At 37.7% G+C, this 23,903-nt stretch overlaps 1 long non-coding RNA gene across 2 annotated transcripts in view; it reads left to right on the top strand.

The window, feature by feature from the left end:
• The first annotated feature begins 1,074 nt into the window (after positions 1-1,074).
• Positions 1,075-23,903, top strand: part of LOC148127556 (uncharacterized) — a 76,609-nt gene continuing 53,780 nt past the window's right edge. The window contains exons 1-3 of one of the 2 annotated variants that reach the window (XR_015742986.1): positions 1,108-1,298; positions 8,068-8,196; positions 13,227-13,340. This is a non-coding gene — a long non-coding RNA (uncharacterized LOC148127556). Of the gene's footprint in view, positions 1,299-8,067; positions 8,197-13,226; positions 13,341-23,903 lie in introns of both variants that reach the window. The other variant, XR_015742987.1, reaches the window with a different exon arrangement.

Raw genomic sequence — 23,903 nt, 5'->3', positions numbered from 1 at the left:
TTTTGTTGTAGACAGTTCTCCAGTGTGCTGTAATATAAACAAATCAAGTGCATGTGTTTATTCAGTGTGAAAAAGCTCTTCCAGGAAGCCCAGGTGCTTGCCAAATCCATAATTGCACCTTCTTAAATACTTTCATTACTTGGAAACACAATAAGGGAGGCAGAGACACAGACTTTCCATTTGGGTGTCAACAAAACACCTCTGAGAAATTAAGCTTCTATTTTTCTCTCAAAAGAATCAGCAAAAATAAAAGAGTATACAGATGGGGTTTCATTGATTTTGTTTTACTTAAACTATTGTTATATGCCGCCTTCTGAGATGAACCTTCATGACGTGATTTGCTAGGTCAAGTTTAAAGCAATAAAATATTAAGTTCTATCAGTAGAAATACAAAATGAAATTAAAAGGTTTCCAGTTTATAACATTGGAAAGTGTAATGGGCACCTGTCAGTTATTATAGTGATATATGATATATTCTGTGTGTGTGTATATGTGATAGATCATCTATCTATAGATGATAGATAGATAGATATAGATACACACACACACACACACACACACACACACACACACACACATGAATGAAGGATGCATTTTGATAGGGATTTGTCTGCCAAGTTTCCAACTCAAATTATCATTTAAAGAAAAATAATATTGAGGAATATGGTTGGAAGACTGTGGAGAGAACAACTGTATTGAGGGATTCTCGAGTTCAATGTCCTGGTAGTTTGGAAAAAAAATGGTTTTGTTAGCTTCTGCAAGAATACTTTTACTTCAGGCAAGAGTTGGAGAAATTGCTTCTGTGTCATTCCTTCAAAGGGAATTATGTCAGGAAGAATATATCAGTAGTGTGTAGGTTCTAAACTAAAAAGGGACCAGGCACAAGACCTCCTCCCCCTCTTCACTTCACTCAGGTCAAAATCAGCTCAAGTGTCATTCTTGGCAAGAACATGGAAGTAGTTTCTCATTTTCTGCTAGTACATATATTCAGCTTCCCAGTCTAGCTTATAGCCCTGGGATTTCCTGGTAGTTCCCCAGCCAAGAATTAACCAGATCCGACCTGCTTAGCTTTTGGAGATCAGCCAAAGTTGACTAGGAACTATAAGCAGAGACAAAATACTCCTCCCAGAGATCTGAACAAATTAGACTGAGGGCCACATGCTATTATATCTCTAAAATCCCAACAGCTGGCATGGGGAGATAGTAACCCAGTAGCAACAGTGAGCTGCTGAGAATATTTCATTTAGCTACTGAGAACTAATGAGGAGGGATGAAAGCATATGGACAAGTAGCAGCAGGTAAGGTGGTACATTTCGAAGTTAAGAGGATTATAATTATTGATTGGCAATGAAGCAGGAAAGGGAAAGTTGTCAACCAATCCACTATTGAGAAGAGAATGTGAAGATGTCACAGCATCTTACAATCTATCTGATCTTACTATGTGATATCATCACTGAAATAAAGAAAGGGTGAAGAGCTGGGGTAGGCTAATGACCACATCTTTTCTGTGAAAACTACACAAATTGATAGATGAGTTCATTCATTCATTCATTCATTCATTCATTCATTCATTCATTCATTCATTCATTGTAAAATGAATTCTGAAAATTGACTTTAATTTTTTGGGGAAAAACCTCTAATTTTAAAATCTTTTTAAAAAATCTTACTATTTATTTGAACTTTGAACTTTTGAAGTTTACCATAATTTTTGAGTCCCATATACATCATTTGGAGTGTCACTAATGTCTTGATATCGATAGGCAACATACAACAAATGCTTATAGTTTGCCATATTTCACCATGTAGCTATAGGGAAAAGAAAAAATATAACAAAATCAACTTGAAATAGGCAACAGATTTCTGGTCTAACTATCTTTTCCTCTTTCATTTTAAACGGGATCCTGCCTCTGTCAGCAAATTTAGAGAGTCTTTTTTTCCCCTCTAGGTCCCTTACTTTTTCCATTACAAAGAAATGATTTTATCCTGCTGTGTAATTAATACAGTGCTGCAAAGATTTCTTCCAGACTGTTATTCTGTAGGCAAATTACAGGAAACCCTAGACAATACACCTGGGATTCCTGCAGTTTGAAATTAGAATACAAATTCTTATCCATTCCCAGCTCCTCCTACTTGTCCCCCTTCCTTTCCTGATCTCAAACTCTTTTCTCATTATAGTTAACAGCATCAATCAGTTTAGCAGAATTTACAACTAACTAATGGCATTTTAGTGGCTTCTTTCTCTTCCCCTTTGCTTCCTGATAATGCAACCACTTGATTTTTTAAACTGCCTTGAGGAAGGAACCTTTTCTTCTCAACTGTCAAAGCCTATGAATTCTGTAACTAGCAGATGTTTGCATGCTATGATGTTGCTCTAATATTAATCATAGTTATTCTTCTCTCTATTTACCTCCTACTTTATTGGTAAGGAAAGGGCAAAGCAAATACTGGCCAGCCTCCTTTCTTTCTCATACTGGCACAGACCCTGGATGGAGGAATGCTTTATTTGCTGCTATCTTCAATCAATGCTGATGGATTATCTGTGAAGGGTAGACAAGGTCTTAATCTTCAGTGACTCTTCTGGATGTCACCCAACTTTTCTCTTCAGCAGTGTTCTCTGAACATTGTCCTTGAATTAATAAGCTTTCAGTGTCAAAGCACTGCCCAGCCCAATTTAGATTAATCAACACACATTTGTCTTTACTTAAATAAGAACTCTTCAACAGCTACCGCTAACTAGGTCCATCAATGTTGCTTTCGCCATTACACTCCATCAAAGTTTTCCTTCTAGCTCTTCTACCCAGAGTCTTTTCAGTTGTTTAAGACTCCATGTCTGATGCCAACTCAACAATCCCTCTCCTATTCTCTTAAATTCTATTATCACCTAAGAGAAAGGAGATTCCACCACTTCCTCGGTAGACTTGTCCCCGTTTAGTGTATGAACACTTATGGCAAAAACACATCCTGCCAACATCTTTTTTCTTTTATGCCTCCATTACATTGCTTCTTCTCACCATCAGTATATCAGAAAGACCAATGCAAAAGGGCTTACATTGCTCTTGGTTGTACCAGTCTGTAGTAGTATTTTCCTATAATCTCATGGTTAACCTCAAGATTTGTAAAATCAAATAAGGACTTCAACATTTGTTACACTGGTGGAAAGTCAGGTGAGTGGAGGGACTGGGACTGGGATTGGGGCACCTGAGACAGGATAGAGAGCAGACATGGGGATAACAAATTTTGTGTGTGTCTGTGTGTCTGTGTATTTGTGAAACTGCTACGTTGATGCAACTAATTAGATCTTTCCCTGCTATGGAGTTATTCTGCTTTTTGCTCATCCTCAATTCAGGAATATATATCCCTGAATTGAGCATGAGTAAAAAGCAGAATAACTCCATAGCAGGGAAAGACCTCATTAGTTGCATCAATGTAGAAATTTCACAAAGAAACACCTTTTTCTGTCAAAGGTCTACAATACTTTGTGTTCTCCCAGGCTAAGTGGCAATAGTACAGTAGCAAGCTAAGTAGGTGTGCTGCATTCATGATTGATTGACTAGTCCTTTCTTCTTTAAGAAGGAAGTAGATAAACTTACCAAAGCTGTACCCAGACAACAAAAGATTATTTTTATAACCAAGGAAGAAAATCAGCAGTAACCAAACACCAACATATTCTTTAAAATCCAGAAAGTGCAGAGGACTAAACTATTATTCCCATTATTATTACTCTATTACATTTATATCTTCCTTCCTAGAAATCCAGGTTGTTTTATACCATGGGCCACCTAGTTTAAATTACTTTAAACTAAATGTGGTGTTGTTGGTTTGAAATGGAAAATGCCTTATATCAACCCTACTCCCAGTATGTATGCTCATCCTGTGAAATCATAACTGTATTAGACAACTAGACGATTGACAAATTTTAATGTTAGTAGAAGGATGTCCAATAACTCTATGCTTAAACAGGTAAATATAATAGGTGATGGAAATACTAATGCTTCAGTACCCTTGTTCTTCCTACTTTACCCCTGAATGTCTGGGTTTCATCCAGAATTCATTCACACAGAGTATTTGTGCTATTGGGAACCTTATTTATCAAGGTTTTGCTGTCTCAGAAGCTACTATTAGTCTTCAAAAGAAAGTGAATAGAAGCAGGACTTTTGGGAACAGCAGAGCTAGTGCACATAGGGGATGTATAGGGGAAAACATGTGTCCAATATTACTATACATAGCTATTGTCTCTTCAGAAAAAAATGCTTGCATGACCTAATCAAAATCAGTACTGAATAAAAATTCTATGTTCAGAGTTAAAATACCTCTGAAAATAACTTTTTATGAAGTAGTCAAATGGGAAGAGCCTCTGTCTTCATAGTTTTCCCTTAGGAAGCAGGAAGCTAGCTCTAGTACACTTGTTCCTGCTCTACAGACTGCGGAAGTATAACTTCTGTAATTGTTTATGTGCTTAGTGCAAAATGGGAGGGTGGAACCCAAAACTGTTTGCATTATGTCTTTTTCTTTAGCAAATATTGCAGCTGGCAAGAAGGGCAGCACTGTTTTAGGAGATGCTATCTTCATAGCGCTCTCAGCTCCAGAGCAGGCTGTTGACAGCTGTGTGGCGAACAACTTCACAAGAGCATTCTGCCAAGAATAATCACATCCCCAGAGATTAGAGAGGTAATTCATGCTCTAGGAAGGTTTTTCTTGTCCTTTATTTGCTCTCTTAAACTGGGGCCAGTAGTGGCTTATTTCAAAGTATCAGAAATCAGCAAATGCAGTAAGGAACAGGAACCGTCATTTTCATCAGTGAAAAAAACAATACTGAGAAAGAAAAGGTGGCCCAAAGAAGGGGAAAAAAAGAAACTTGTACCAAAGGAAATCCTAACATAGTCTTTAATATTATATATGAAACTGGTGGTTATAGGAAATAGGGTCTCAGACATTATCAGAACTCACATTTCTGGGCATGTGAAAAAAAATTACTATATTTGTTCACTTCAAATATATTGTAATAATTGTGCCTCCATCTTTCTTGACTGAAGTCTTGAACCAAGATGGAGATTTATTTTATTTCATTTAAATGGTAACACTGTATTACTATAAGACCTATGAAGTAATAAAAAGCTAATGATCGGGCAAATCCTAACAATCTGAAATATCCCTGTAGCTGAGACTAAAAATACAAAGAATGCTATAAGGTTATTTACAAAGAGCTAAATTATATAGTGTTTCAGGAATTTCCAAAAACCATGCAGTGATGTACCTTAATAGACTCATGATCTGAAACTATACCATGTAAAACTATACCATGTAAATCCAGCAGCCAGTCCCAACAGAACTGTGAAGACTTCATTTTCCCTCAGAAGCATCCCTGAACAGACAGCCAAGAATGCACAAAGATCTTAAGAACAAGTAGTCCTCAATCTTTAAGCAGAATAAACAAACTTTTAAATTACATGGTGGAATAGCCTAGTTTCTTTCTCTAGCTTTATCAATAAAGTAACTCTAAGTCACCATGAATATGCATGAATTTATGTATACAGTTGCTCAGAGGAGATCTGCAAGGGTTCAAGTTCTTGTTTTGTAAAGGATAACTCTACAAGAGGTATTTAACCATTTAAAGAAAGTCTACTAGATGGTGCTAAATGGATACAGTGCCAGCATGATATTTTTCACAGAATGAATTCAAAGAATCTTAACTGCTGTAGGTGTGATTATATTTCTTATGAGTCTTCCTGAACTTACATTCTGCTAATCAACTTTACATTTCATTATCCTCCACTCTTCAGAATATGAAACTGCTGTCCTAACTTTCAGAAAGCCAAAAATTTTTGAGTCAACTACTCATTCCAGGCAAGACCTCCAACAGACGAGTACCTAACATGAAGAATGACACCAGACCCACACCCATGAGAGCCACACAAGATGCCACCACCACACTTCCACGTAGAAAACAGACTCACACCCACACAGAAGATGAGACATGACCATGGACCAGAAGCCGCACTGCAGCTGCATCACTACCCACTTCAAACCCCTCCGAGCCATGAAGCAAACCGACACCCACCATGAAGATGCGGCATGATCATGAACTCGAAGCCAAACAGCAGGATCACAGCTCACCAGCTCAAATCCCCCAACAACTAAGACTAACCTGAGCACAACCAAGCCCCCACCTGAACAGAACACGCCTCCAGCCAATCAGAACATGCCCAGCCCCCCAACCAATCAGAACACAGCCAACCCCCCTACCAATGAGAACACATCCCCACCCAATCAGAACACAGCCAAGCCCCCACCCAATCAAGTCACACCTCCACTAGCAGTTAAAAGGAAGAAGCAGCTGCAAGCTCACATCACTCTGAGAAGCACAGAGCCGAAGACTCAAGCCTGAAGATGATGAATGAGACTTCATCAAAACGTTGCCTAGATACTTCCAATCTTACGCGGGAGAAAACCCGAATAGCCAAAGATCCACATACAAATACCTGCGAGAACCTCAGAAAACAAATATATATAAAACTTAAGAATATATATATATATATATATATATATATATATATATATATATATATATATATATATATATGTGGATCTTTGGTTGTTCGGGTTTTCTCCCGCGTAAGAGAGTCTGTTTTCTACATGGAAGTGTGGTGGTGGCATCTTGTGTGGCTTTCATGGGTGTGGGTCTGGTGTCCTTCTTCATGTTAGGTACTCGTCTGTTCATGAGGGCGGGTTTCCAAATGGCTGGAAGGCGGGAGGTGTCATCTCGTTTGTTCATGCTGTGTGGGCGTTTTTCTATCTCTATGGCTTCTCTGATTATTCTGCTGTTGAAGTGTTTGGTTTTGGCGATAGTTCTGGTATTTTTAAAATCAATTTCATGTCCTGTGGCTTTGAGGTGTTGGACCAGGGAAGAGGTCCAATGGCTCCCTAGGACACACCATCTACCAGAAGAAAACACATACAAACCGCTATCTACATGCACTCTCACACCACCACCCAGCACAGATCAATTCCGTAGCCAAGACACTCATCTCCAGAACAAAATGCTTAGCCGATGAACAACACCAAAAAACCGAACTACACACTCTCACCAACGTACTTACAGCCAATGGATTCCAAAGAAAGAAGATTACTCACCTAATCCAAAAAGAAACCCCAACCAAAATCCAAGACAGAGAACAAGAAAACGGCAAAGCCCTCCTCCCATATATAAAAGGCACTACAGACAAAATCAGCAAGATCCTCCAAAAACACAACATCAAAACAGCATTCTGCACAAACAGAAAAATATCCACCATCCTAAGAAACCCCAAAGACAAAATCAAATTAGAAAACCAAGGAGTATATGAAATCCCCTGCACTGCCTGCCCTACCACATACATTGGACAAACTAACAGAAGAATAAGTGCATGCATTGAAGAACATAAGAACTCAATCAAAAAAGAAGAAATGACCTCTTCCCTGGTCCCACTTGAACAGAACACGCCTCCAACCAATCAGAACACGGCCAACCCCCCAACCAATCAGAACACAGCCAAACCCCCTACCAATGAGAACACATCCCCACCCAATCAGAACACAGCCAAGCCCCCACCCAATCAAGTCCCACCCCCACTAGCAGTTAAAAGGAAGAAGCAGCTGCAATCTCACATCACTCTGAGAAGCACAGAGCCGGAGACAGAAGCCTGAAGATGATGAATGAGACTTCATCGAAACGTTGCCTAGATACTTCGAATCTTATGCGCGAGAAAACCGAACAACCAAAGATCCACATACAAATACCCATGAGAACCTCAGAAAATATATATATATATATATATATATATATATATATATATATATATATATATATATATATGTGTGTGTGTGTGTGTGTGTGTGTGTGTGTGTGTGTGTGTGTGTGTATGGCATTTCATTGAAAATTTATCCCAAAGAAGGATTTTTTAAAAAGAAAAAGAAAATGTTAAACCATTTTACAGGTTTTTTAAAAAAAACGTTCCCAAAGGCTTTCATTCCATGCATTATACACATTGACTCTCCCTCCCTTTTTTTGTTCCCCCGTTGTTTTTGAAGTGAAAAAATATGCTATGTGGCCAAATGCTTCATAACCAGATGCTGGGAAATCTTTGGGAGAAAGTGGACAGAGAAACCTTGTTCAGATGATCATTCTTCTGTTAGAATTCAGTAACCAAGCAGGTGGTGGTAAGCAGGCCTTTCCATCTTTGTTGAATTGTGACATCAGTGAACTCCTATCTGACTGGATGACTGGCTGTTCAGTGATATCCAAGTCTAACTTAGAAAGAAGTGGGACTACAAACTGAACTTCACACGTCAAATTCTTCATAGGCACATACTGCCCGAATACGATTCCAGTCTTTCTCAAAACATGCCGCTGTTTTAGAGGCCTATATGGTCTGTATCCAAAGCCTATCCTCCACACATTGCTGAAGAAAGGGCATTTGAATGTAAAACCAGGAACTGTGATAGCCACCACAGTACAATATGTTATCTTGCCAAGTATCTGCAATATAAAGCCATTTTGGTCCTCATAAGTCTTGTGCATTACCTTTATTTATTTATTACATTTATATGCTACTCATCTCATTACCCAAAGCAACTCTAAGCTGGATCATCTTAAAAGTCCCTCCTCTACCACTCCAAACCAACCTCAGATTCCTTTTCATATTTTACACGTAAATTCTAAAGAACCATTCCTTAAAATATGGGACAGGAGGCAAGCCCAAATATAAGATTCTAGGACCTTAATTCTCAAAATTATCTGTTTGCTGTGAAAGAAGAGTGCTGGCCTACATTAACGGTATTAATGAAAATGTATGAGTATAGTGACTAGGAAACATCCTGGTTTCCAATGTCATTTCTACCCACAATTTATCACTATATGACTTTATGCAAGCAACTTATTTTCAGCCTCATTCTCTTTATCTGAAATTCAAGGCATAACAATGCTGACTACTTACCTTACTAGTTTGTTGTAAGGATTACAACTAGACAATGTACAGTATATACAGGTATGTCTTGTAATAAGTAATGTTTTGCATACAGTAGGAAAGAAGTAAAAAAATAGTAAGCTATAGAAATTAAAGGCACGAGGGCTTTTCTTTTACAGTAACTACAATGTATAGCAAAATGTAGATTACACCGACACTGTTCACTATACCTCTTTATACTTTTTTACTCTTGAGAACGACCCCTGCTTTCATTTCCTCCATAGATCAATTTATGTACTGCCTTTTGTTCTTTAAACTTTTCTCCCGCCTCTCTCTGAAGATGTCTTCCATCTTCTTGGCATTTTCCTTCCATTCAACCCTATTCACCCTTTCTTTGTATACAGTTTTGCAGTTCAATTCTCATTTTTCTTTCTTTCTTGCGACCAAACTACCTCAAAGTACTTCTTCTCTCAGTCTGTTCTTCTGTTGGCACCAAGGATTCTCCTAAGTAAACTCTTAGACATTCATCTGTATGTGGACATTAAAACTTACCCTTCAACTATGCTACAATGAAAGAAGGCAGTGGGGCGGGGAGGAATCCATGAAGCTGCCCAACAGCTTCCCCCTTGCAATACCTGTAATATTATGAAATCACCCCAGAGAAATAAAATGTCAGAGCTGTAAAAATAAAAATGAATACAATAAAGCCAGCCAATAGTGACTGCATATTAACAACTTTTATGTTTTACATTGAATAGAAAATGTTTTGTTTTCTTCCACTTGACCTTCACCTCTTTGCAAGTCTCCCTGCCCAAATCACTAAGGGTGATGAGGATCTGCCATTTCTCAACATCCCTGAGAGAAGAGGTCATGAATAATTATTTGCTCTTAAAGTGATTTTTTAAAACAGGTTTTCAAATGGAAAAAGGCTGAGAGGACCCTGATTTAAAACCCATACACAAACACATACACAATTAAGGAATTATAGTCATTAAAGTATATATTTCTTATTTTACATGCAACAAGTAGTAAGTTCATTTCTAACAGGTGCATATTTTGTGACATCTCTTATGCTCACACATAAACATATGCCTAAGATCCAAAGAGCTGTTTGGAATTCCCCTGATGTTTTACCTAAAAAGATTCCAATTTTGCTTCAAGTACTATTTCAGTTTCCTGCTTTGAATTGAAGGCATACCCTTGGCTGAAGTATAATTTAGCATATATGATGGAGAATTGCTTTTTAAAAAGTTATTTGTTAAACTTTAAAAACATTAGAGTGAATGTTTTTTTTTAAAAAAAATACTAGTTTCTAATATTTCTGCTGCATAAATACATTAAATAAGTACACTATAGTTTAAATAAGCCAGTCAGATATATATATATATATATATATATATATATATATATATATATATATATATATATATATATATATATATATATATATATATATATACATGCATACATACATACAGTACAGTATGTTGGATTGTCAACATGATCGCCAACGTCTGATGACAGATATGGCACAAGGAGAAGAAGATACATATAGTATATACATATGAGATCCAGTGGTTAAGTGCTGGATTAAGACAGTGGAATTCAAGTTCTAGTCTTCTCATAGCCATAGATGATAGTTTTATGACCCATGGCCACTCACTCTTTTAAGATTATGTATTAGATGAGCTAAAATCTGAGAATAGACACAACCTGGGATAACTCATTATTAGCACGGGATAGGTAAATCCACCCATTTTTGTGTATGTGTGCTCACAGGCACATGTATGTGTTTTCCTTTTTACTCATGGCTGCCTCTAATATATACCAGTAACTGGCACAGTCATAAAGTTTGGCAGATTTTTCTCTTTCTGACACCTCTTTTTTAATCTCTTTTTCTCTTTTCTTTGATTTAAAAAGCCAAACATCTCACAAAGCCCCTTAAAGACTCAAGAGACTTCCAAATATTGTTACCAGATTGAAAATGTTAAAGGTAACAAAGAGAACATAAGTCTATACAATAGGATCTCTAGAATTGTCTAAAAGCCTACCACTAGCCTTAGCAGAGTTTCTACAGAGCACTCTGTAACATTAAACAAAAGAAAAGAAGAGAGAAGAAATTGGTTATAGGTTCCACTGCTAGCCATAAGTTTCATTGTGTATTTAGAATTACTGCCAGTAGCAAGAATGGCAGTAATAGAACAAGCCATTCTTAAATGGCTAATTTCCAACTATTTGTTATCTGTTTGTAATGCAAAACATGCTCCATTTTGCTGGATATATTTTCAGAGGTTCTCATTGGGTTCTTTTGTGCCCAATGACACTACTTCCCTGAGGCTCAGGCCTTTTTTATAACAGTACCAAAATTAAACCAAGGGGGAAAACAAAGAAAAGAAAGAAAATGAAAAGCAAATATTTCTACTTCTTTTCTCCCACACAATTGACTTATTTTATTTAAATTATTCTTTCATCATCCTATTTTCCCCCTTTTCTTTTTGAATGCCAGAGGCACTGGCAAGGAGGATGGCACCTTTGGTGGTTGAAGTGAAGTAGACACAAGTGGGTATTCCCAACCTCACACAGCTCTAATTAAGAATAATTCTCAGTAATGGACTTTGGCTGCAGGCTAAATAAATACTGTTCCTGAATATTTTCATCTTAAATCTCACATAAATGTGCTAATTGAAAGTCTCACATCTTCTTCCAAATTGAATCCAACTCCATGTTCTTTGAATTATTTCCTTTCATGTCTATTGTTCAAGCAGCTTTGACTAATTCCACTGTAGTTAAAGATCTCTCACCATGAGCTTATGCTTCCATTTCTGCCCCCTCTAAGGAGATATATTCTTAACCAGCCTAAAGCTGAAAACTAACACACAGACTATCTTGATTTTTGTACCTCATATGGAGCTGTTTAAAAATAAACAGACTTAATAATACCCAAATCCTTCTCCTGATGAATATTTAAACACAATCAATTCTACCCAATAAAATCTAGAATCTTAAGATTTAAAATAACTGGTAGCAGTGGGATATTGCCACCTGATAATAAAGTAGTATGCACACTAGCAACTCTACTTGGGTAGGATATAAATAGGGCACTGAAATTAAGATGATCAGGCCACTTGTAACTGTCCAGCAAAATTTACTTGCTAGAGATCATCCAGAAGAGGGTTTTTGAAGATGACCTTATCATTTACTCAAGTGCATGTAAAGAGACACCCCTCACAGATATCAATCCCTTCTGAGTTTTAAAAAGGACTAAAACTTTTCACTTGGTTCAGGACAAGACAGTACCATCACACTAATAAAGTGATAGTATTATGTGTCACATTATTAGCAGCTCTGTTCTGACTTATTGAACTTTCCTAACTATGATCAAAGGGATGTTCCAGTACAACATATTAGAGTAATTCAAACAGTCGCATCAACCCTGTTCAACTATTACAAAGTCTGCCCTACTATTACTGTTATCTTGTCATCACTCCTTATCACCCATCCCCTCCCACTTGTGACTGTATGACTGTAACTTTGTCACTGGTATACTTGCGATTTATATTGACTGATTCCTAGTATGATTCATTGCTTATTGTACTCTATGACTATCATTAAGTGTCATACCTTATGATTCTTGACTCCTAAGGAATGTATCTTTTCTTTTATGTATACTGAGAATATTTACACCAAGACAAATTCCTTGTCCAATCTCACTTGGTCAATAAAATATTCTATTTTATTCATTAGTAAGCCTGTTTATGGATGAATTCAGTATCATGCAAGTAGAGGTTTATGTTTGTGTCAGACATCATCATCTGCTTCTCCTCTCCCTCCTCCTCCTCCTTCTTTTTGCAGGTCCCAATCTGCTCTGTAGTCCCAAATATGTTTTTTTAGGAGGCAACTGGACTTAAACCAAAAAGTCCAGTTGCTTCCTGAAAAAGCACCTTTGGGACAACCATGACCTGGATGCCTGAGAATCTCTACAGGGATCTGCTCTGTAGGTTCCCAAATTTTCTAGAACACAACATGACACTGATCAAGGAAGAGTTATCTGTTTCGGGAGACAATTCTGCAGATGAAGGGGCTTGGGTTCCACTTTTGAGGTGGAATGCATTGATACTGAATCAAGCCAAGATTTTGATTTGCATTACCAGGCAATGCTGGGTTGCCCTTCATTTCCCATGATGATTACAATGTGACATAATTATGTAAAAATATATTGTGAGGTTTAGTGAGCAGTTGCTCAGAAAATTAATGAAGTATGAAGATGAAATTGTTGCTTTGTAGCATCAGTTCACAACAAGATTGCAACTGTTGCTGTTTCCTCAAAAGGAATGACACACTTGACTAAGACAGCGATGACTGCTGTGTCCCTGGTCCAAGGGAAAAAAAAGGAAGCATGTGAGTATAGCTCTATCCCATAATTTAAATCAAACACTTTACTTTTTTTCAATCTATCTTTTTCTTTTTCCCTGCTCCCCTTGAGCCTTTAACTTGCTTTGGTTCTGTTGTGCTCCCACAGCAGATGGACTCCCTAGATGTTTTGCTGTTAATATAGAAACTTTGGGGAATAAGGAAAAACAAATAGATAGAAAAGCCTATTAAATAGCCTCCCGAGTAGCCTGGACAAAGATTCATTTCATCTGTGTGTGTGTGTGTGTGTGTGTGTGTGTGTGTGTGTGTGTGTGTTTGTGTGTGTGTGTGTGTGTGCGCGCGCATATAAATATACATACAAAGGCAGGAATTATTGTTGCCTAACTAAGGCTACATTAGCAAAACGAATTCTGCAGAGTTTATACAGATTCATGGGGGGGAGGGAGGTGAATTAAAAATACTTTTGCGATTTAAAAAGGTAATGAAAACTTTAGTTTACATGAAAGATGAGACTGCACATCCAGATTTAATTTTATCTTGCAGTTCATTTTATTTTTGGTTTGAAAACATCATTTTATTGAACTCCCCTTTCCTGGAGGTGTTTAAAGGAAGGCTGGATGATTGTCTCTTGAGGATGTTACAGTGGTGGATTCCTTCACTGGCCAGAAGGATGAAGGAGAGGATGTCTAAGGTAACCTCCCACCTGTATGTTCAATAATTCTGTCCAACGTATGTTAGGTTAAAGTGAAGATTTGAAATTGATGTTTGTATCGCTATTTGTAAAACAAAACAAAGTGAAGCAAAATTATAAACTTGGTTTCACAGTAGAGTTTGGGTATGAAGGCGTTATGGTTTTAGATTGCAAGTGAGGGAATCCAACTATTTCCATCTATTGCTCCTAGCTAATCAATTTATGCATTTTTGGAACAATACCCATTAGCAATCATTGAAAATGCAAATTAGCACCCTTTAGTCAATTAACAAAAGACATTTACACTTTTTAGATTCACTAGACTGAGTTAATCACACAACATCCAAAAACAGTTTAAAATACAACCTAGTAAAAACACTCAGCTAAAATAAGTTGAAATAATTCATGATAGTGCCCTCTTATAAAGTTTTGTTTGTATATTGATAGTATTAACAAATATTAGATAGAAGATAGCTATCTAGCCATCTAGCCATCTAGATAGACAGGCAGACAGGCAGACAGGCGACAGCAGTGGGATCCTACCTTAGTCGCTACCAGTTCGGTGGTTGATCACATGTGCACACGCATGCAGGTCCCCTAATGCGTGTGTTCCCCCAAATGCGCACACACACATCCTTAACATGTGCACACCTAACAAGCCAATCAGCTGAGAGGGTGAAGAAATGGAAAGTTAGGAGTGACCCTCTCACCTTCCCATGCATTTTTCGGTCTTTTATCCTCTCAGCTGATCGGAGGCTTTTTTTTACTACCAGTTGGGTTGCATTACTACTGGTTCACCTGAACCAGGCCAAACTGGTAGCATTCCATCACTGATAGACCGATAGATGAATAGATGAGAGCCATGTAATTTGCTGATTAAGATGTAGTCTAAGATCAGGAATACACAGGCTATAGATAAAGAAGCCAACTACTGACAAGACTTTGGACCACTTCAGTCATGAACTGGGGAGTTGAAAAAAAAATCTATTAACTTGCACTGGACCAGCATGTATTATAGATTATGATTTCTAACTTTCAGCAAAAGTGCCCTTCATCCTTCAGTGAAATGATTTGGGCTGGCAGTAACAATAAACACCTTCTTCCACTACTTAATATTTAGTTTAGGTATTGGTATTTTGTATTCAATTGTAAAAGGGAGCACAATTGTTAAAGATGCTGAGCTTGTCAACTGGAAAGCTGACAGCACAGGTTCAAGACCTGAGTGCTGCACAATGGGCTGAGCTCCTGTTCCCTCCCCAGCACTTTGCCTACTTAGCAGTTTGAAAGCAAATATGATAGATCGGGGTGTCAAACTCAAGGCCCATGGGCCGCATCTAGCCCACAGGATGCTTAAATTGGGACCGGCCTGGAAATAGCAAAGGACCAGCCTGTGGTGCCTCTGGCAACCAAAATGGCTGCCCCCCCCCCATGCCCTGTTTTGGCTGGCAAAGTGCTGCAGGAGGCCATCTAGGCCGAAAACGGGGCACCCATCCTATGTCCCCCTCCCCCGGCTGGCCTGTGGAGAACTACAATGCTGATCTGGCCCTCAAAGGACTCCAGTTTGATGCCCCTGGAGTAGATTAATAGGTAGCATTTTGATGCAAGGTTCTGTGCACCTTTGGCATATAGCCATGCTGGCCACATGACCAAAGAAAATGTTAATGTTGGCTCCCTCAGCCAAGAAACAGAGATGAGCACTGCACCCTAGTGTTGGAAACAACTGGACAGGGAAACCTTTACTTTTAATATTCAATTGCAGGACTTTGAAAAAAAAATCATAGCTTCCAGAAACACTGAGAGGCAAAATATATATATTTATTTGATACAGATTCCATCCATTATTATTTTTTCTCCACTACAGTGTTCAAACCAGTCCAGTAACAAACCAAAATGCTATTGCTGATCTCCCTTTAAGCTAGTAAATGGAATAATCTGGCAAAGGAAGCCAAAAGCTTAACAATGTAGGAGTCAATTGTTTTTGCTTACCAAGTTACTTTTGTGCATTGTCTGCAGTCCAAAGAAACATTGGAAACCAAGTCTTAGGTAGAAGAATGGCTTCCCTGTTTTTCTAGTATCAAAAAGGCTTGACATAAAAATCCTCTAAAGCCTTAGATAAGCCCCAGATTTGTAAGGTTTGGCCACCTTATTTCTCTGGTTGTGGTTATGTGTCTTTAAACACAACCTGAGGCATGGGAAGACATGAAATCCCCTACCTGTCTAGAAATTTCATTCATCGTATTGGAACCAGCTTGGCTTCCTTCAAAATTCTGCACATATTAGAGGGGAGAAATTGTGATTTTCAGATGAAATACAGAGTAAAATGCTACAAACTTTTTTTTTCTTTTCCTCCCATTGGAACCTTCACAGTTAACAGTCTGCAGTTCTCATAGATACCTATGATCATACTGCAGATATTTGGTGATACTATTGCCAAAACTGGAGGCATGTTTTCCCACCATATTGAAATAAGAAAAACATGAAGCTTGTGGAGAAATTCAGGAGTAAGTCCCCATATCTTACGTTGAAAAATTAAAAAAAAAAACATTTAAAAACATTTAAAAGTTCTTTAAGCAGCTGTTTATACCTGTCTTTTTCAGCTCTAGTATATTTGCCAATGGAACCGCTTGCCTTCATAAGTTGTGGGAGCTTCATCACTTGAGACTTTCAAAAAGAGATTGGACAGCCATTTGTCAAAATAGTTTAGGGTCTCCTGCTTGGGCAGGGGGTTGGACTAGATGACCTACAAGGTCCCATCCAACTCTGTTAGTCTCTTTGCAATAGTGGTGAATATCTGTAGCTCAGGTGTAGATTGAGCCCTTATAAACAGAAGAACACTGACATTGGCATCCCCTAAACTCCGCTGAAGATGTTACCTAGCCTGGTAACGAAACATTTGGAAATCAACTCACGAGCTCAGAGAACAATCCTTCATGCTCATATCTATCCCTGCACAAATGTCAATTCATAGATTCCCTAGAGATGGGAAAGATAGAAATAACCCATCAAATTTCAAAGTCTCTCTGTTTGAACATCCTTGATTCATTTGTGTGATATTTGGCAAAACCCACCCAAACATTAGGGAATCCTTTAATTGAATATATCATAAAGCTTCTCCAATGAGTAAATAGCTCATTTAGTCAATAGGAAGATATCCAAAGGATCGGGATATGAATTGAAACTGCTATGTTACTCGGAGATGAAACAAATAGAATATTGTCCAAATATTCAAAAGTTGTGGTCACGTCTAATGACTTATTGTCATTAGTATTCCTTCCATTTGTATTCCCAAATTCAAGGTAGCATATGAAATAAACACATCCTTTCCCCATTTTTCGTCACAAAAAGATCCTCTGAATCTTGGTCATGGAGAGATAATAATTAGCGTAATGCCTTCCTCCCCCACTGCTGTGAGTTTCATAGTTGAGAAGAGCTGGGAACCTCTTCTGAATAAACAGTCTGGCATTACGTGTAACACCATCAAAATACAACTTCTATCTATCCCAGGTCCTTGAAAAGGAATCAATAGATAGAGTAGTAATAATGTTATTAATTAATAAATTAAGAACTGGTTTGGTGTAATGGTTAAAGCACTTGGCTAGAAAGTGGGAGATCATGAGTTCAAGTCCCACCTTAGTCCAGCTGGAAACTTTGGGTCAGTCACTGTCTCTCAGCTCAGACCACCTCATAGAGTTTGCTGTTGTGCAAAAAATAGGAGGAAGATGTGTTGGATATGTTCACCACCTTGAATTATTTGTAAAAATATTAAAGGCAGGAAATAAATAAATAATACATACATAGATACATAATTACATCTATTAAGCAACATTGGTTTGACAGATAGTAAAGTTAGAGAAGGGGCAAGACAACCAGATAGCATTGTGGTTCACCGGCAGCAGGTGTGGACAGCTGAGGTCTTGGAGAGCGAGGACTCAGATGATGGACCTGCATGTAAGGCAGGGATGGGTCCAGGACCATCAGGGAGTGGAATGCTGCCTTTGGAGATTGTGGAGGCTGGCAGCAGTGATGAAGAGGTCCCGAGGAGCCACTGCCCAGTGTGTGTGCGCGCAAGTCTGCTCAAAGGAAACAGCAGCTGCAGCAGCACGGGCAGCAGGAAGCCAAGAAGTTTTTTGTACTCAAGCCTTGTGGATGTTTGGAATATCTTGGTGTTTGGAGACTCTTTGTGTTTGAAATATTTCTTAGTAACTTTATCTATTATTCTTGGTAGTCTTACACAAACTTGGCAAGGCTCGATCTTATCAGAGACAATTAGTTTGAAACAGCCTTTTAACTGTGAAGGAATGGAATTCATAAAGAATCATTAAAAGGTTTTTTCTGTTTCGTGTTTGTTTCCTTGGAACAAGGTTTGGGTCAGAACAGATAGATACTTTAGCTTTGTCTGGGATTTTCCAAATTAAGCAGCAAGAATTCAGGGAATTCAAGAATTCATTTATTTATGCTGATTTGATAAAAACAGACTAAAGGTAAAGGATTCCCTTGTACATACATACTAGTCGTTACCGACTCCAGGGGGCAATGCTCATCTCCTTTACAAAGTCAAAGAGCCAGTACTGTCTGAAGATGGTCTCTGTGGTCATGTGTCCAACCTAACTAAATGCCGAAGGTACACAGAACACTGTTACTTTCCCAAAGTGGTCCCTATTTTTCTACTTGCATTTTTACATGCTTTTGAACTACTAAGTTAGCAGAAGCTGGGACAACAGGTGCTAGGGATTCGAACTGCTGAGCTTTCTGATTGACAAGCTCAGCATTTTAGCCACTGAGCCACCACATGCCTAAAAAAATATACTACATTATTCTTATTTTGGGAAGTTTGAGTCTACTTATCATAAGGATGGCTAGGTTAGAATATGGTGCACAGAATATGAGTGGAAACTATTTCAGACTTCTGCTGAACCTGTGAAGGTCAGCCCTGGAAGGGGCAGAACAAAGAAATATAGTGACATTTGGGGTGGGGTTACCTCTACTTCTTAAAGGGCTTTTACACACTTCCTTTTGAAAACCCTTATTGGAAATTCCATGTTGCTTTGCTTTGTTTTTTTTATATCTGAGTTCCTCTGTGAAAAATCAGATATACCTGAAATTCATTTTGGTGCTGTGTTATGAAGTTCGCATGTATAAAATGCCACAGCCATATTCAATCTGGAATGACCTCTTTCTTATTTTTCAGACCTCCTAAACACATTCCTGCTTAAAAGTAAAATACTTCAGTTTCTTTCTAGAATCAGAGAAATAATAGGGCACTGTAGTGAGGTTGAAGTCTTTTATCTTCCTGCAGATTCAACCACAGTATTGATTCCTTATTGACCTAACCTCTAAGTATGGTTGTGGGTTCCCTCTCCACCCCCATCACCCTTTACACAGTCTAAGGCATGGTTGAAGCAGCTATTTCTTTAATATTGATTTCTGTGAAGAAGAAAAAAAGATACAGAATACCTTTGTATCTGCAGTTGCTCTCAGCTGAAGAAAATACCAGGTTATGCATTTATAGCATTATATCAAAAGTCTTAATTGGCAGCTTTCTTTCCTTGTCTGTCTGACTCTGTCCATCTTTCTCTCTTTTAAAGCTTAGAAATAGGCTTGCTCAAATGTGTTATTGGTGTTAATGATATTTTTGAAGTGAAGCAAATTCATCAGCCTTTTTGAAGACTGCAAAACTCAAAAGATTAGATAGCCCTCCGTGGGCTTGCTGTGACAGTTTCTCAAATGTGGTCTTCTGATCCTTTGAAATTGTAGTAACAACAACAACAACAGCAACTGATGAGAAAATGGATCCCCCTTTGATTTGATGTTGAGATGTTTCCTTATAGTCCGAACTTTTGAATTGGGCTAGAATTTAGCAATAATAAATGGTATGATCTGTTTGATAATTCATTTTCTACTTCTGTATGTCACAACAGGAGTAGAGATTCTAATAATCAGAGATTATAATGAATCATGTACAGATTGACCATGGTCATATCTGTTGTGTGTACAAATTGATGCAGAACCATAATTAGAGATAGCAACTGTGAAGGAGCAGGTGGCAAAACCAAAAATAAGTAAAAAGGTTAAAAAAAAACAATGTTTGCATAGATGAAAATTTAGATAATCATCTCTGTTTATTGTTTGATTATAAGAAAATACAGATAAAGGAAAATAACTAATAATTTAAATACTATTTTAGTTATAACCGTCATGACATTCATTTATAGATATCATAAATAGGACATACATTCTTTCTATAGATAGTGGGCTTACAAGTTGCAATAATGTTTTGCAATAATGTTTTGATGTGTGTGTGTGAGAGAGAGCATACCTGGTTCCACACACATGCCTTAAGGTCAGTTTCTGACTTTTGGCACTTGCCTGGACAATTTCTTGACAATGCTTTTCAGAAATAGTTTGCCATTGCCTACTTCCCAGGGCTGAGAGTATGTGACAAGCCCAAAGTCACCCAGCTGGCTTTGTGCTAGAGGGGGGAACTAGTTTCTAGACTGAATTATTTATTTATTTTTGTAGCCTTAAGCACTACACCATACTGGCTCTCAATTTATTAATTGATAACACTGTTGTTACTGTGTCTGTTGAGTCCTTCTCAAGAACTTGGGTTAGGCAGATTTTTTTTGTATGGTTTTAAACGTATCATCTCAGGATGTAAGCTGTTCCAAGTTAAAGATGCCTTTTGTTATCAATGCTGATGGTGTTCAAGTGGTGCTCCAGTTGTTTTCAAACTGCACCCAAGGCACCTATTACTATTGATACTATATTTGCTTTCTTTCTGCCACTGTCATTCTATTTCTACATGTAGGTTTTTGTATTTTGTTATCGTCTTCAGTCCTTTCTCTTCTTTTCTGCTGTCTCCAGGGACTGCCATAACTGCTATCCAGACTTTTTTGTCATTTTTGTTAACAATAGTTAAGTGTTATGTGGCAAGCACTTATACGTTTGAATTCTAAAGTCCCAGAACCTTTAGTTCAGGGGTGGGGAACTATGGCCCTTTTATGACCTGTCAATTTCAACTCCTGGAATTTCCGACTGGCTCAGGAATTCTGGGAGTTGAAGTCCACAAGTCATAAAAGGGCTATAGTTTCCCACCTCTGCTTTGGCTTCATTTTCTATTACTTTTTGTATTTTTCAGACAAGCAGTATTTCTTGCAAATCTTCCAATGCACTATTTTGCTAATTTTTCATGCTGTTATTTGCAGTCAGTTTGTGTGATCTTCTTAACAGCAGCCAACTAGGTGGTTTGCTGCTTCCTCAACTTTTTGGTAGAGATAGCATTTGCTGTCTATTGCTGTCTTCTCAGTTTTGGGTTTGTATGCATTTGTTCTTATGGCTTGGACTTGTATAGCCACAATTAGCTCCTCTGTCTCTCTTTTTTAACTTTTCTGTTGTGAGCCATTACCAGGCCTTGTTATCTGCTTGACCTGCTAGTGTTGTTGTTTTTTTGCTTGTCTTGTTTTGGTTTTATTTGTTTTGTTTTGTTGAAATGGTCATACAATACTTTGCCTTGTCATGTCCCTTTTCTATTGTTCATTTGGTCTTTCTTGTAAGCCAGTTTAATCTTTCTAGTACTCAATAAGCTTTCCTGATATACTAGCTTTGGTGCACCTTCTTCACTACCCTTCAGATTTTCTACCAGTGCCCTTTTTTCTTCTTTAATTGTGTGGTGTACTCTCAACATTCTATGGTCACCTATTTTCCTTGATAAGTACAGTCTGTCAGCATCACTATGTGGTTGAAGGGCATGATTCATTGTCGTTATTTTTCTAGTCTTTCTATGCAGTATTTGCTTTTGTTCTGCTTGGGTCCAGTTCACCATTCCTGCTGTATATCTAATGACTGGGACTGCTCAGATATTAATTGCCTTGATGATATTTTTTCTACTAAATGGAGGTGTTAATCTTGGTGAAAGGTGTTTCCTCCACTGACTTTAAGATCTTCATTCTCATGATGCATTCTAACATTCTTCCTGACTTCAGTGTGCTTAATGTTGTCAACTTGAAGGATGCCTACATACCTCTAATGATCATCTTCATCCAGACTCTTGATATTATTTCCATAGGGCATCTTAATTCCTTCAGTTTTCACTATTTTCTCTCTATTGGGTGGCACATTTGTCAGGCTATTATTATTTGTACACAAAAAAGTAAAATCACAGCTACCAGTTGTAACTGGAGTTGGCTTTCATATCCACCAAGTTCTTCCCAAGACCCTAGGATGTTATAATATACAAGCATAATATATATGTAGATTGAGGCAGTGTGGTCTTTAGTAATTGACAAATGGTAATTTTGTTTATGTGCAGGTTTCTTAAGCACCTTCCAATATTTTTGGCATGCCATACGGTGTCATGTATGCCACTTGTAGGACCACAAAAGCTGTTTTATGCAATAATCTTTCAGTTCTATTTTAACAACTTGATACTTTGTGATCTTCTGCATTTTTTGTCATCGAGTGTATTGTCTCCTGGTATATCAATAATGGCTTGGCTTGGTTTGTTTTTACATGAAAGTTGATTTTTTTAATAGCCCAGATTCTGCCTTGATGTCAGGATTCCCTGAAAAAACTGTGCTAGATTCCTGGTAATAAGCTGCACAACATTTTGACTGTGCAACATTGGTGGATTAGCAAAATGTTTAGCAGTCATTTTTGTTTGATCATTTGCATAAATGCCTTGCAGGGATTCACTCTAGCCTTTTAATTATGTTTCCACACATAACATAAAGCTGTGTCCCATACTCACATTCTACATATAAGAACAAATGAAAGAAGTTGAAGGAAAAGGTGTGATGTCTACAAATGCGTGCAATATACTGAAATATAAATGGAACATTATAGTAAGAAGTCCAAAGAAAATGAAGTATCTTTAAGGCTATCCCAAATATATTTCACTCAGTTTGTGTGTGTTATGTGATAATTCACTTCAGATTCTGTTGGGCATGTTGTATATAATATATTAAATAAGTGTGTGTGTGTTTCTCCTCAGACACTCTCTCTCTCTCTCTCTCTCTCTCCCTCCCTCCTCTCCCTCTCCCTCTCCCTCTCCCTCTCCCTCTCCCTCTCTCTCAATACATTGGATTGTGGAACCCCACATCATAACACTTTTCTATTTTGTCATTTTTCCCTCTTTAATCTTTATGTTTAAAGATCCCTTACATGAGGCTTTTCTTTATCCATTTCCATCATAGTATAAATTAATGTGTTAATTTCGATCTAACTTAGTACTGGTAAGCATGTGACAAAAAAAAACCCTAAATTAAAACTATGACTTTTTCACAGACATTGATTAAAGTTCTTAATTTATGAAATGTAATTCTTTCTGGAAACTGGTGAGTGGGGGAAGTCAGGGAGAGGTTGTTTAATGTTCATTGGTTAATAAATGGGGAATATTTACAAGGCATCTTTTACATAGATTCTAAAATATATTTAACCAAATAAAATTCATAGGTGCAATACAACTTTTTTTAATGAAAAAAATGGAATAAAGCAATCTTTAGTGGAAATGCTGCATAATCAGAGACCTCATGTCATATGTGATAGAATATGAAAATGATGAAATAAGAGTTCTGGATTTATAACATTGGATTATATTAATTCAATGCAATCCTAAATATACAAATTAAATCTAATTTAGTTTTTGTCCAATCCCTCATGAGAGCAAGGTACCTATGGCAATATACTACTAAAGGTCATCTTCAGTCTCACAAATGTTGTACACCTGTTTTGTGTCTTCATGAAGATCTGTAGAGAAACAAATCGTACATACCACACCTGAAGGGAGTTTCATACCCATGTGGTAAATCTTAAAAGACCTTCTCCCACATGCTTGCCAAGCCAGTTGGCCACTGTTTACTGTTTTTCATGCATGGAAACATACATTTAATTATGTGAAAGTG

Source organism: Pseudonaja textilis, chromosome 1, assembly GCF_049901715.1.
Source record: "Pseudonaja textilis isolate UNSWEBS1 chromosome 1, rPseTex1.2, whole genome shotgun sequence".
Taxonomy (NCBI): domain Eukaryota; kingdom Metazoa; phylum Chordata; class Lepidosauria; order Squamata; family Elapidae; genus Pseudonaja; species Pseudonaja textilis.
The sequence above is the reverse complement of the archived record's forward strand: the minus strand, read 5'-3'. Positions and strand labels throughout refer to the sequence as shown.